Here is a 15,318-nt window from a genome sequence, read left to right as displayed (position 1 = left end):
TAGAGCCTTCAGCTGATTGGATGAGGCCCACCCACATTTTGGAAGGTGTTCTGCTTTGCTCAAAGCCTGGTCATTAAAATATTACTCACATCTGAAAAATGACTCCATAGAGGCTTCCAGACTGACTGACTTTGGCCAAACATCTGAGCACTGTGGCCTGGCCAAGATAACAAACATTAACCATCATTTATATATATACACACACACACACACATGTACATAAATACATATATACCCATACATATGCAAACATATATACACATATACACACAGGTATACACAGACATACATATATACACCACCATATATATATATATATATATACACATATATATATATATACACACACCTACATATGTTGTTGTTCAGTCACTCAGTCGCGTCTGACTCTTTGTGACCCGTGGACTTCAGCACGCCAGGCTTCCCTGTCCATCACCATCTTCCCTGTCCTTCACCTTCTCACCATCATCTACATATACATATATACACCCACACACTCTCATACACACACACACACACAGATACACACATGCACACACACGTGCACACACACACATGTACACACGCACACATGCTTATACACACATGTACACACATACGAACACGCACATGTACACAAAATACACACATGCACACACACATGTACACACACATGCAAGATACACATACATGCATACACACAGACACACATAGGTACACACATGCATGCACACATACACATGCACACATACACACATGCACACATACATGCAGATACACATACACAGATGCACACATGTACACACGTACACAGAGACACACATGTACACACATGTATACACATACACCCATACATGCACACAGTGCACACACATACATATGCACACAGATACACATGTACACATATATACACACATGTATACACATACACACGTGTACACACACACACCTCGTCCTGGGTAGGACCAGGGGAGCTTCTCCAACAGAAGGGAGTGCTGTCATATGACTGATCTGCTCCCCCAAGTAACAAAACTATGTCCTTGAAAAACAGAGACCTTAGGGCCCTTTTTTCTGATCAGATCTACTTCCGAAACGAGAGAAGGGATGGATGTGTGAGACCTCTCTGGGGGAGGTGAGCCCAGTGGTCAGTCTGCTCAGCTGTCAGCAAGGGTGGCGGTTTCGCGTGGTTGCTCACAGGTCTGGGGACCCGCAGGTGACGCTCGGCTGAGTCCACGTCAGGCCGTGGAGACTGGAACCCAGGGCTCTGGCTCTGCCCACCGCTCCTTCTTGAGGGAACCAAGTCCTCTGCCCCAGGGTGCAGAGTAGGAGCTGCCGTAGGCTGAGCTTGGACTTTGCCGCAGAGAAGAAGGGTGGCTTTAGCATCCAGTGAGCAGAGTAGATGCCGCGAGGTCAGGTCTCCGGACGCGGCCACGTGCGCTTCCGACCACCGTCTCTGCTCATCCGAGATCTGCAGGAGCAGCAGGCAGGGTGGGGCCTGGCTCTGCCTGCATCAGGGGGTTCAGGAGGAGAGAGGCTCAAGCTGGGCCAGGCGCTCGCGGGGGACCACACACGGTGAAAGATGGGCTCTCATCGCTTCTGCTACAAACAGAAAACCCGAGCCCGCCGTACGTGAAGACGATCCTTTCTGCTTGCATGGCTCCTTTTCCCCACATGTCAAGCTGCTGTGTGGACACGCTTCCTCCCGGCCCCGTCTCTGGGAAGACAGGTCTTTGGCAGGATTGGCGGTTCTTTGGCAGATAGCGAGTTTGGGACATAGAGACGGGCGGGTGCACTCTGCTCCTCCCTATAGCCGAGTGGAGATGGGCGCTGGGTGTCCAGGATCTGGGGGGGGCCGAGCCTGTCTGCGCCATCCCTGGGGTGCAGCAGGCACTGAGTGGGGTGGCTCCGGGCTCTGACCCCAGATGGGGTTCTGGGTGCTGCAGCCCACCTGAGCATCTGGTGACGGAGGAACGTGTCTGGTGGGAAAGGCATGCCTGAGAAGCAGAGAAGAGGGTCTGAGTGGACCCACTGGAGAGGCTGGTCAGGGAGGGCTGGTCTGGGCTGCTGTCAGCTGAAGGAGAGTGTGGGGTGTGGGGGACGGGCTGGTCTGGCGGTCAAGCCCTGGGGTCAGGGTCCTGTCCAGGCTGTCCTGTGGGTAAGGAAGGAGGTTACACCTTCCAGTGCCAGGATGGAGGTGAACGGTTAGGTGGGGCGAGGAGAGGCTCAGGGTGCTGGGCGGCTCCCAGGGCTGGGCGTGGGCCCTCTGACTCCGGGCAGGGCTGTATGCTGGGCACTGTGTATGTGTGTGTGTGTGTGTGTGTGTGTGTGCGCGCGCGCGAGCTCAGTTGTGTCCGACTGCCTGCTACCCCATAGACTGCAGCCCGCCAGGCTCCTCTGTCTATGGGATTCTCCAGGCAAGAATACTGGAGTGGGTGGCCATTCCCTTCTACAGGGGATCTTCCCGACCCGGGGACTGAACCCAGGTCTCCTACATTTGCAGGCAGGTTCTTTACTGTTGAGCCACCGGGGAAGCCCAGGTGGAATTTTATGGCAATGGCCTCAGGGAACCAAACCGAAAACGAAAACGAATGTTACTGGGGGCATTCTGGTCACATGTCCTGCTGGTGGGATCCCAGGTCTGGGGTCCTGGTGAAGCAGTGGTGGGCGGAAGCACACACCTGTGCAGCTCCTGGGACTCTGGGGGCGTCTCTGGGTCTCGCTGTTCTGCTCTGCCGTCTGGAGGGGCCGTGCTCTTTACCTAGAGGTAATTAAAAGCCTAATAAACCCCTGCATGCCCGCATGCCAGCAGGGTCCTGACTGCTCTTAGTTTTTTTCCTACATGAAATGGTCAACCTTTCATCACACTAAATGCATTAAAAAAAATCTGATTCATTCAGACTAAATGCAAAATGAATGGATAGAAGAATGTTGTTTTATTTAAAGATAAAGGAGCATTGCCCACTGCCAAGGGCTTCTGGCTTCATTGGGATGAAGAGGAAGCAAGGAGCCCCTTCCTTGAGTCCAAGCAGGATAAAGTGGACCCCAAGCGCTCTTTGTGTCTCTTGGCCTCAGCTGTGGGTCCTTCCTGGTCTTTTGTGCATCCAGTCCTTTTTCACTGTTTAAAAACTCCTCACCCAAATTCCCCTCAAATGTGACTGCATTAAATATAAATACTCTCTGTTATCTGCAGGGCTGTGCGCAGAGGTTCTGCCAAGTACATGCAGACCCAGGGCACAACCTTTGAAGGCCTTATTTCAAAACACAGAGGAAAATCACCCCCGGATTCAGCTGATTTCATAAGTAAAAAAAAAAAAGAAAAACAAATATACGAAATGAAAATTGACTCCACTGGCCTAAGCTTTTACTGTTAGTCTCCAGGCAAAAACGCCCAGAAGAACGACCTCTTCCCAACTCCCTCCAGGCCTTTAAATCAAAAACTGATCTCCAAATCAGGCCTCCCCCGCCTCTCTCCGGCCCCACGGAGTCTGGAGGCTTCGGGGGCATCTTGGGTTTTCAGTGCTTTTTGGCGGATTGTACCATGCTTGTCCTCCCACCAGAGCTGGGGCTGTTTCCGCTCCCAGCGCCTGGGCTGACCCTGGCTGGCTGTGGCCCGCACACGAGGGGTCTGGCCTCACCCTTGCCCTGAGTCCAGCCCTTGAGGAGTCTTCCTGCCCCTCCAGAGGCTGCTGCTGTCCCAAGAGCACGCCCAGGCTCCCTGCTGGAGGCTGGTGCCGGGCGTCCCGGGCAGACCAGCAGAAGCAGCGCCCGCTGATGGCCGCGGTCCGCAGAGCTGAGGCGTGCCCCAGCCGAGCCTCGCGCAGAGCGCTGGCTCCCGGAACTGGAATCTCAAGCAGCAGCCGCCGTGCAAGCCGCCAGCTTTCAGTGCTGTGTTTTGCATAAACCCATGGCCACGAGTCGCGGGCGGTGCTGTCCCCATGTGAGGGCCGTGGCCAGCACACGGAAGTGGTTGACCTTCCACTGCAGTGGTCGGTGATGGACCCTCCCTCAGGCCCCCGAGTCCCCTCCTCTGCCGCCAGACCCTGGTCCCTGTGGCCATCAGTGGAGGGGGGTCACGACCAGCAGGGCAGGGCTCCCAGGCGCCTCTTTTTCTACAACGCTGCCCCTGTTGGATCGGCTGGCCCTCTGCTGTATAGCGGTTGAGTGTCTTGATCATCACTAGCGAGCGTGAGTGGGTGCCGTGTGCAAGGCAACTGGCGGTGTCCTGCTGGGCCGGCCCCCCACTCTGGCCTGGGGGGTCCCCACACCCCCTGAACCCAGGCCCTCATCCCCCTCCCATGTTCTGTGAAGTAGCCCACATGTGAGGCAAAGGACAGGGTCCCCCGCCCTAAAGGAAGCCCCTCACACGGGTGGGGTGCAGGGGTGGAGGCAGGCTTCTCGGGGGTCTCCTGTGTCCCCCGGAGCCTGGGGGTCAGAGCTGGAGTCGTGTTGCTGGGCTGTGGCTCCAGGCCTCGCTTCTCCATCTGAGCAGCGCCGACGCCTCTGTCCCCCGAGCTCGGGCGTGGTGCTCCCTGCGGACAGAGAACCGCCTGACCTTGAAGGGACGCGGGCGATGAGGCAGGTCCGCTGATGAGCCAGCAGGTGGAATCTGTCTCCATCCCTCGACTGTCCCGCCCTCACTTTCTCTGGGCTCCTGGCCCTCTAGCACCATTGTGCCCGGAGGGTCCGCCCAGTCCTCCCGAGCCTGAGGCCTGCGTGGAGGTGGCTCTCCCTGCGTTTTCTCGAAGCCCCTTCCGCACACTCGCCGCCCACGGGTGCTGTCTTTCCGCAGTGGCTGTGAGCCGCCCTTGGCGTTGCGTTTTCATCCTGGTTTCCCTGGTCGTCCCCCTTTCTCCACGTCGTGAAGCAGCACGGGGCTCTCAGCATGCTTCCCACCCTCCCCGCCTTAGGCCGTGATTATTCCTTGCTTCGATTTGGACACACAGGAGCAAGCCTGGCCCCTTCTAACCCTGGTGTGTGTGTGCATGTCTGTGTGAGCGTGCATGTGTGAGCATGAGTGTGTGTGAGTGTGCATGTATGTGAGCGTGCATGTGTGTGAGCGTGCGTGAGTGTGCATGTATGTGTGCGTGTGTGAGAGTGCATGTGTGAGCATGCGTGTGTGAGCGTGCGTGTGAGTGTGCACGTGAGTGTGCGTGTGTGAGTGTGCGTGTGTGAGCGTGCATGTGTGTGAGCGTGCGTGTGTGCATAAGTGAATTTGCATCCATATTCCATTCCCGCTGGTGTCCCACCAGCTAACCATCATCTCATGTTTTGCTTACTGTAAGCTTGGCTTAGGAGGGTGACTGACTTTTGGAGTAACACTCTGATTTCTGCAGGAGAAAAGATGCTTCCGTTTTGCAGTGCTGCCTCCTCCAGCCCCCCTGAGATTGTCGCTGCATCCTCCTCTCCCCCCGGGCCCCTCCATCCCTGGTCCCCACCAGCTCACCGACCTCCCCCAGCCCGTCACCTCTCAGCTGTCTGTGTCGCCTCCTGTCCGCCTGTGTCTGCCTGTATGGGACTCTCGTCTCTCTTCGCCTCTTCCTTCTGCATCATCACCGCCTCCATCTCCCTGGGCTTTGTATCTTATCTAGGTTTTTCTTTTTTTTTTTTCTTGGTAAAAGAAAACGCCTGTAGCTGGTCTTGATGCCCCAGCTGGTTGTTTTCAGAGGGGACATATATTTAGTATAAGGAGATTCAGACCCAGGTGTGACCTGCAGGATCAGGCGTGTCCAGGACTAGGGTGTTTCTGGAGGAGATGAGGCCTGGTGATAATCTGGACCACACCCTGCCTCTCGGGGAGGGATGCTCTGCGCTCAAGTCCCTCTGGGTGAAACAAGTGAGGAAACACACAGTGCAGCCTGACATCCCTGGGGCCCAGCCCTGGAGCAGGGCCCCGAGATGAGCCTCGAGGGGACACGTGGACCATCTCCCCACGGAGGAGGCCTGGCTGTGGGTGTGCCCGGGCTGCAGGGCCAGGCTCAAGGCGGGCTGTGTCTGCCGAGGCCGCCGCTCCCAGCCCTGCTCCCGGACAGAACACTCACTGCGCCCGCAGCTGGGGCCCGTCCACACAGCTGCAGGGAGCCCTGTCCTCATGCCAAACCAGACCCCACAGTCAGATGCTGACCCCTCCCTCCTTTCCCTGAAGCCTGTGGGCACCTCTGGGAAGCTTGATCTGACCTCAGCTGGAGCCGCTCTCCCCTGCCCCTTGGCCAGCACGGCCTCCCCCTCCCTCTGGACCAGTTGCCTTCTCCTCCTGCTGGGGCTGGCTCCCCCCACCCTGGCCTGCCTGGACACCCAGGCAGAGGCCGCCCACCATCTGTGGCCCGAGTGAGGCCACAGGAACCTTAAGACCCAGCGTGTGTGCTAAGCCACTTCCGTCGTGTCTGACTCTTTGAGACACTATGGACTGTACCCTTGAGAGTCCCTTGGACTGCAAAGAGATCCAACCAGTCCATCCTAAAGGAGATCAGTCCTGGGTGTTCATTGGAAGGACTGATGCTGAAGCTGAAGCTCCAATACTTTGGCCACCTGATGCGAAGAGCTGACTCACTGAAAAAGACCCTGATGCTGGGAAAGGAGGGGAAGGGGGCGACCGAGGATGAGATGGTTGGATGGCATCATCAACTCGATGGACATGAGTTTGAGCAGGCTGTGGGAGTTGGTGATGGACAGGGAGGCCTGGTGAGCTGTGGTCTATGGGGGCTGCAAAGAGCTGGACAGGGCTGAGCAACTGAACTGAACTGGACTGTAGCCCACCAGGCTCCTCTGTCCATGGGATTCTCCAGGTAGGAATACTGGAATATTTGGGGGCATGGGGCTCCCTTTGGGGTGAGAGGGTGCAGCTGGCCTTTGAACTTGTTGATGGCCATGGTCCAGCACGACCTGAAAAGCCTTGGAGGTCATAACGCTCATCCCTGGAGCAACACTTCTGGATCAAGCATCCAAGTCCAGAAGGATTTTAACTTGAGATTGCCTGCATGAGGCAATTTGTCCTTTGGGTTGAGTCTGGCTTGTTTCCTTGCTGTTTTATATATGGAAATAGAGGCTGAAATGGCTCATACCCATCTGGATTCTAATTTTTAGATGTGCATTGATTGTAAGAATTTGTGAGCCAAGCACATGAGGCCAGTCTCTATTTTTTGATAATCAGAAGAGGGGAAAAAAGAGGAGTGTAGAGGGGGGAGGAAATTGAGAGCGTCTGGATTGTAATTTTGAAACATGAAGTAGAATAAGATAAAAACTGGACAGTGATAAAAAATGGAAAGTGATTCTTATCCTGGTGTGGCTCGGCTGGTAAAGAATGTGCCTGCAAGGCAGGAGACACAGGAGATAGCTGTTTGATCCCTGGGTTGGGAAGATTCCCTGGAGAGGGAAATGGCAACCCACTCCAGTACTCTTGCCTGGAGAATCCCATGGACAGAAGAGCCTGGTGGGCTACAGGCCACGGGGTTGCACAGAGTCAGACACGACTGAATGACTACGCAGTTTTTAGATTTTCTTTTTGAGCAGTGGATGGCCATCAAGTTAAAGGCAGCGTCCCCTGCTCCTTAAACGTCCAGTGACAACAGAGAGTCTCCTCTGACACCGTCAGGCTTCGGGGAAATGTCTTCGCGAGGCCCTCAGAGCCGTGGAGGAAACCTGAGCAATCCATATCAGGTTCCACCAATGGTGCGCATGCCGGCCACCCAGGGCTGAGCTCACGGGTGAGCTTTTCCCGCTTGAACAGTGTGGTTCTTCCGCTTCCGTGGCCTCCTGACTTAGACTTTGATCCAGAGCTCTGCTTCTCGGGGGACTGGCCTTGGCCTCAAGGACGAAGCCTGAGGACAAGGTGTCATGGGTCATTCGGGGCCCGGGAGACCTGATGAGACTTCCCGGAGCTGGGACCACATAGTCGTTGATTTCAGATGGTTGCAGGCCTGATCACAGGGGAGGCGCTCTCTCTCTGGGCAGGGCTCCTGTACGTTCATGGCTGGACCCCAGCGGTCGGCTGGAAGTCTTCAGGCGAGCGGGATCTCCTGTGTCCGGATGATGACGAGGGAGGCAGGAAACGGACTCAGTGCAGCTGAAGGTGAAGAGAAAGTGTCAGAATCTCAGTTGTGTCTGACTCTGCGACCCCATGGACTGTACCTGCCAGCCTCCTCTGTCCATGGGGTTTTCCAGGTGGGAATACTGGAGTGGGATGCCCTTTCCTTCCCCAGGGGATCTTCCTGACCAGGAATTGCACCCCAGTCTCCTGCATTGCAGGCAGATTCCTTACTGTCTGAGCCTCCAGGGAAGCCTCCCAGTATAGCTGAAAGACGTTGTAAAGGTGGGTGGGCTGCATGGTTCTAAAGGTGCCGTTCTCTCTGGTGAACAAGCTCGGAGCCCCGAATCCACGGTCACCCTCCCCGTTGATGTGAGTTCCTAGCATGTGACCTTGGCTGACGTGTGATGAAACTCTGGGGTTCCGGCCCTGATGACTCTCAGTGAGTCATGAGTAATGTTCATGGCGTCTCGTGCTAATACTTACTCAAGCTCCTACTGTGTGCAGTTGCATGAAGCCAGGACAGGTGAGCGGCCCTGCTGATCTTCGAGGAGATCGGAGGTTATGGAGAGACTGAGAAACTGGCCCCCGAGCAAGGGGCGGGTCTGCCTGACGCCCAAACTGGACCTTCGCTGGCTTTGTGGACGCTGCCACAACCCGGGGAAAAGCTTCGTTGTCAACCTTCCCTGTGTTTACTTTTCTCTTTTTACTCAAAAAACCCCATGTATTTGGAAAGTAAGTCTCCACTTTTAAATGACGGGTGTATCTAAGAAGCCATAAATAAGGAAAATTAGAAAATATTTGTAACAGAAGAAAAATGCAAAGACAATTGACCAGAATTTGTTGCATGCAGCCGAAGCTGCTCAGTGCAACTAAATACCATGTGGAAGCTTGAATAAGGTATGAAAGCAAATAATGGACACGAGCATAAAATTTTGTGAAATCTGAACAAAATCTGTTCTTTAGTTAATACCGGATCACATGTCAATTTCCTTATTATTATTATTTTTTTACAACATGGTATTTCTTTATATTTTCAGAATTGGATTAGAAGTTTCAAGCCTCATTCAAATTATTTAAAAAAAAATCATAAGATAGAAAACTTTCTGGTCTTTTAGCAATAATATTGGATGCCATCTCTGTGTTTACTTTTGAAGAGAACGTCATTTCTGTCCATCCTATGGGTTCCTTTTTTCCTGGAAGCTGAGACTTGTTCAAGGTCCAGAAACACTTTTCCTGGTTAAGCCTCGGCAAGCGTACCCGCGGGCAGGCTTCGGGGGCGCGCGTGGCTTTGCACGCGGGCGGTCACACCCAGCTGGGAGAGCCGCAGCTGCTCAGGGCTCGGAGCCCCGCCCGGGCTGCTCTGCATGCCGGCTCCTTCAGTCCTTCTCCAATCAGCTCAGTGATCATGGCGTTTTTCTGACTTGATGAGGATGGGGGTCACCTGGGTGGGAGAGGCCATGCGCAGGCTCCCGGGGCTCTACAAGGGCCGGACCCCAGCCTTCCACTTCTGAGGACGCTTGGCGGCATTATGGTGGTGGTGATGTCACGGCTCCCAGGCCCCTGTTGTGAGGCGCTGGCCCCTGGGGGGTGGACCCCCAGGCCGGCCCCGGGGCCGCTGCAGGCCTGGCTGTGGCCGGATGTGTCCCCTGGCTTGCAGGCTGCTGCTCCGTCCCCCTCGGGGTGTCTCTGAAGCCCCGCGGCCTGCACCTGGAGCTGGTGAATGGCAGACACTCACTGGCAGACCTCGGTGGGCTGCTGGCTGACGTCTCTGTCCCGGCTCTCACTGGGCCTCCGTTCGCTCAGGCCGTCACGGCAGCACACGGCCGGGCGGCTTAAACACAGGTGTGGCGTCCTCCCAGCTCTCGAGGCCGGAGGTGCCGGGGGCTGGCTCCTCCTGAGGCCTCTCCCCGGCTCGCAGGCGGCCGCCCGCCAGCCGTGTCCTCACAGGCCTTCCCTTGGCTTGTGCGCTGAGAGGCAAAGTTCTCTCTTTCTCTTCTTAGGAGGCCCCCAGTCCTGAAGGTCTGGGCCCCATCCTTCTGACATCGGCCACCAGGCTCCTCTGTCCACGGAATTCTGCAGGCAAGCATACTGGAGAGGGTTGCCATTCCCTTCTCCAGGGGATCTTTCTGAACCAGGGATTGAACCCGCGTCTCTGGCATTGCAGGCAGATTCCTTGCTGTCTGAGCCATCTATGAAGCCCTTCTGACCTCACATGACCTTTTAGCTCCTAAAAGGTCCATCTCCAAGTACAGTCACAGCAGGGTTGGGGCGTCAATACTTGCATTTTGGGGGAAAAAGTTCAGTTTTTAGCTTTCTGGACTCAACTGCAAACGGCCTTATGTCCAAAAAGGAACAGTGAAGGTGATTGTCATCCGTGACTCTGTGTCTGTGAATTCGCCTACTGGCTCACATTTATTTGTAACCTCAGAGCCATACACATGGTCCTTTTGAGGTCTCTCACGGATGGACGTGTGCAGGGTGGCAAAAAATATGTATCAATCAATGTATGTGTCCCCAGCTCAGGTCAGATGAGACGGTAGCTGATTCTTGTTTTGGTTTTCTCACTGTAACCATGTGGCCTTTGCATAGCCTTAGAGCCACATGTTTCAAGTTTTTGTGGGTTTTGGGTGATTTTTGCTGTCTTAAATGGCCCCAGGCACAATGCTGGAGTGAGCATGGTGTTCCAAAGTCTGAGAAGCCTTTCTGTGCCTCCTGGGGACAGTACGTTCATTAGAGGAGCCTCCCTCAGGCCCGGGTCACAGGCTGCTGGCTGCAGGCTCCGTGTGAACGAGCATCAATATGTATCCTGTAAGGTGTCTTTAACAGAACACACACAAAACAAGGTCACGTGGTGATGGGTTGGTGGACGTGTTGTGGCCAGAAGCTGGCCAGACCTCCCTGTTCGTCCCCAGGAACCATGGTCAGCATTTGCTAATTCAGAGTTCACGGTGACTTAATAGGACACAATTACTGTGAACGTTTGACCTTAGGTCTTAAAGTCAGGAAACCCTGAGGAAGGTGCCACTGGAATTAGTTATCTGGACTTTTGTTGTCAACCGAGTTCCGAATGCTCAGGTATCAGTAGGCACATGAGTGCTTGGCGGAAGCTCGGCTTTTTAATTATTAGCTTTGACATCATCAACCTCCACTGTTGGTGGTCAGACATGGTGATGATGGGAAGGTCATGGAAAATGACTTATTACAAGTGGAAACCCTCACTCCTACTGGACAGGGAGGCTCGGAAGCCTGACTCGGAGAGAAGAGAGAAAACCCTTGTATTCCGTGTTGAGTTCAGCAGTCTTTGAAAAGTGTGGTGGCCAATGGGGGGTTGTGTTACTCTCTGGTTAATTTGTTCTAAAGTATCAATACTGTTTTCCAGTAAAACATTGAGCATGACACGTTCTTTACCTGTAAACTGCACGGTGTCAGGTAGACAAGCAAGTGAAGGGGCTGGCTTGCTGACTGGCCAGCAGATTTCTAGGGGCATCTGCTTGGCTTTGGCTGGTCCGATCCCACCCGAGGCTTCCACGTGAGCCGGCCGTGCCCCAGCACCTCCAGAGCCAAGTTATCACACCGCAGACTCTATTTGCATAATGTCAAGCGCAGGTTTCTTTGGCAATCCTGCCAGCTTAGGCGTTATTACTCGAATTTTAATGGAAAGAGTGCATGTGGAGAGAGACGTTTTAGCGACAACCTGAGTTATTTAAACATTTGCCTCCAAACCACTTTCGTGGGCCACTGAGCCCTTGCAAACTTCCCGTGTCCCCGGGGGATGGAAGCAACAAGCCCACAGACCGGCGCCCTCCAGGGCAGCCCCAGGGTGGACGGCCCCTCTCGGAGCAGGCGTCCAGCCTCCAGGACACCGGGCCATTGTTCCCAGCCGAGAGTCTTTTCCGTTTTAAATGATGAAGGTGGACAAATATTCCGGGGTGTGTGGGAGTGAGCATTCTCCCCCACAGAGCTCGAATCATGGCTCTACATGTTAAGAGCACATGGAGCCTCTTCCTGGCCACCCAGCCGCCCTCCGCTCCAGCCTGAGAGGCGACAATGTCTGCCTGAACTCTGTCCCTGGGTGTGTGTTTTTAGAGCAGGCTGGGGTGACATTCAGCCTCTGCACTCGTTTTTATGATAATTCCAAGTAAATTGTGGTGCAATAAACTCTTCAAGCCTGTCTTTCTTGTGAAAGCCGTGAATCAATCAGCTGTGGCTTTTTTGGGGGCTTTTCAATGTATGGTGATCATTTAGATTTGACGTGTATTGTGAGACCTGGGCTCGCCTCCTCTCTCTGGTCTGTCATTAATTCCAGCCTCTGCTATTCTGAAGTACAGTGAAGGATGGCTGCGAAATCATTGCCCTCTTCAGCTCCGTGGTTGCGCAAAATAGCAGCGCAATAATTTTTTGTCAATGTTTTACTCTAAAAGCTTTCTACGTCAGTTTTGAAAAGGAAGCAATAAAGCCCATTCAATGGTATGAATAAAAATCCTTTGAGGGTTAGGAGCAGAGCGTCTTTTCTTCAGCTGGTAATCAAATTGGAGCTAAAATGAAATTGAGTTTTCTTATGAAAATAGCCTTTGTTGCTGGGAAGGCTGGTAATTCATAAACAATAACCTGCTCTTTTGTGTGGATAATAATATATTCATGTTCTTTCAATAGGGTAAAAGCCAGACCTAGTGCATTATGGTACAGTAAAAGCAGCAGCAGGAGCCGGCGGGAGCCATCCAAGGCGGAGACGCCGCGCGGTGCCCAGCTCTCGGAAGCCTCCAGAAACGGCCCTCCGCTCGACTTGCTTGTTGGTTTGCTGCTGCCGCACAGCATCTGGCTCCTCGTGGACGGGCTCCAGCTGTGCCCATCGCCGCCACGGCGGCGGCAGCCGGGAGACCTTGCCTGCCGCCCCCAACGCCTGGGCTGCTCCGAGCCGCCTCGCGGCCCCACGAGGAATGGAGCCCGGACCAGACAGCAGCTGGACGTCTGCGCGGGAGGTAGGCGCTGGTCCCCCCTGCAGGAGGGGGTGTCCTGGGGGGGTGGGGGCACTGCGGGCCAGGCCTCTTCTGCTGAGCGCTGGGGCTGGAGGCAGAGGGTCTGGTTGTCTGAACTGCAGTGGCCGCCGCTGGGTCGGGGGCTCCCGGGGGCCACAGAGGCTCTGCCCTGTATCCGGCATGGAGGGAGCCGGGCCGGGTGTGCTGGCTGGCCAGCGGGCCGAGCTGGGGCCTGCCAGGGCACGGTGTGAGTGGAGGGAGAGGGCTGACTCTTGGGGGCAGGAGGGCCCTGCAGCTGGATCGGCACTCACATCACTCTTGCTACCTGGGCAGCCGGGACTTGCACTCTCTGTCTCAAGTTGCTGAAAAGTTCTGTTTGGGGGATTGCAAAAACATGTGCCAGCCCCACCCTTGGTGTTGGCTGGGTTTGTGGAGATAGCCCTGGGGCTCCCAGATCCAGACTGGGGTGCTGGGGGGTGCTGGGCCAGCCAGGGGGGGAGATGCTCCCTGGAGGTCACTTTCTGCCCCCCTTTCCCAGGGACTGTGAGCACGTCCCTGCTGCTAGCATGCCCTCACTGTCCCCCGGGGAATCCTTCCTGGCTGCTTTTGAAGTTCCAGTGTCTGGCTCTGAGGATGGTTCCGGGACAGAGGAAGAAAGGAGAGCCGTCTGGCTGCTGAGAGCGTACAGGCTGGCGCGGGCAGAGTCTGCCCTGGTTGGAACAAAGTCCTTCTTCTCGCTGGGTTTTCACTGTGTGCTGGATGGTGGCAGTCTTACTCTGGGTTACCTTTATTTTGGGGTGAGGATCCCACGGAATAACAAGGATCTTTTGGCTTGCCTGAGGGCTCTGCAGACTCCATCCTGGGTTCAGAGCTGGCAAAGGGAGACACTGAAATGAGACCGTGGTGTGTGATTTTAAACTACTAAACTTTGCATTTCGGGGAAACTGAATCAATAAACCCTGAACCTGCCTCACAGAAACGAACAGAAAACGTGAGCAGCGTGGGGTATCATTAGCTCTGAGATAAGGCAGGGGTTTGTGCTAGGTTCAGGGCTGGCTAACAGGTATTTTTGCCTTGTTTTGGTGTTTTAATGATGAAATTGTGTGCTTAACAAAAGGAACTTTTAAAGGCACAGTGGAAGCTGACAGTTGGGATAATATATGTCATTATCCAATTAGTTTACAGGGACGTATGTTTTCGTGCTTTCCTTAACACACCTCGACGTGTTTCAGCTCTAACAAACATTACTTTTCTTTGAAGTCTTTCAAAATGAGGATTCTAATTGTATGTATTTTATTCTGCTGCGGTTAGTGTTCTGTGCTTTTCAATATCATGAGCAGCTAAGTAAATTCTGATTTTAAAATCTCTTTCACGTGGGTTTTGGGGGAATAAATGCCAGGGTTCTTCTGGCTTTTATTATGTACTTCGTCAGAGAAACCCTGACAAGTTCCTTCTTACTTTCTCCCGCTCACAGCTGCATCGAGTGGGGCTTTATTCTTAATGCTAAACTTAAATTGATGCAAAAGAAAAGATTGCTAATTGTCAAAGAATTAGCTTTTGACTTATGCAAAGGAAATGATAAGGAAAAGTTCGTGGTGTATTTCCACTGTGGGAGACACGGTGAAGAAAGAGATTTTATTCATGACATAAACTATTGATCACGTATCACAGCATGTTTTCAACCTGAAAACTCTTGATTTCCTGCGTTTTAACTATTTGGTGGCCTTGATATATCTTCTCTGTAATTCCTGTTGTACCAGTGTGGCTTTGTTCTCTCCACCTGAGAGGCCCCTGCTGAGAGTGGGGAGTGGGGGGTGTCTGATGTGGGGGGTGGGGGGCCTGGCCACCCAGCGGGTAGGCTCCTGGGCCCTGGCCTTGAGCCTGGTTTCCCTCCAGTTACTTAAAAACGAGAAAAGCAAGTGATCTGTCTCGCCCCCGCCTCTGCGGCCAGTGTGTCTCCTCCATGCCCCCCTGGAAGGACGCTCGCTGTCAGGCGGGCAGGTCACAGGGACGCCCCGGGCACTGCGGGCACCCCAGCCCCTCCCCTGCCCGGGGCACCTAAACCGAGCCTGATGGACATTTGGCCCCAGAGGGCCTTCGGGCAGGAGGCGGAGACCAGGTGTCCCAAGAGGGGTGGGCGCCAGGTGTCTTCTGGGCCCCCTAGGACGCAGCAGAGTGAAGGCGCCCTCCCCCACACCGGATGGGGTCACCGGGGCCAGGCCGCTCTGCCACCGCAGTCTGGGCTCTGGCTTCACCTCGGGCCACGGAGCCACCTGCCCGGGGGCCCCGTGTCAGCTTCAAGCGCCGGGCGGAGCGCCCTTCACTTCCTCCGGAGCGCTC

The 15,318-nt window shown here is 54.5% G+C and overlaps 1 long non-coding RNA gene across 2 annotated transcripts in view; it reads left to right on the top strand.

Moving 5' to 3' along the window:
- The first annotated feature begins 12,508 nt into the window (after positions 1–12,508).
- The window catches only part of LOC122447471, a 300,507-nt gene continuing 297,697 nt past the window's right edge, over positions 12,509–15,318 (top strand). For both annotated transcript variants that reach the window (XR_006271247.1, XR_006271246.1), the window contains exons 1-2: positions 12,509–12,522; positions 12,656–12,981. This is a non-coding gene — a long non-coding RNA (uncharacterized LOC122447471). The remainder of the gene's footprint in view (positions 12,523–12,655; positions 12,982–15,318) is intronic.

The sequence above is a fragment of the Cervus canadensis genome, chromosome 9 (assembly GCF_019320065.1).
Source record: "Cervus canadensis isolate Bull #8, Minnesota chromosome 9, ASM1932006v1, whole genome shotgun sequence".
Classification (NCBI taxonomy): Eukaryota; Metazoa; Chordata; class Mammalia; order Artiodactyla; family Cervidae; genus Cervus; species Cervus canadensis.
This window is presented reverse-complemented; position numbering and strand designations above follow the sequence as displayed.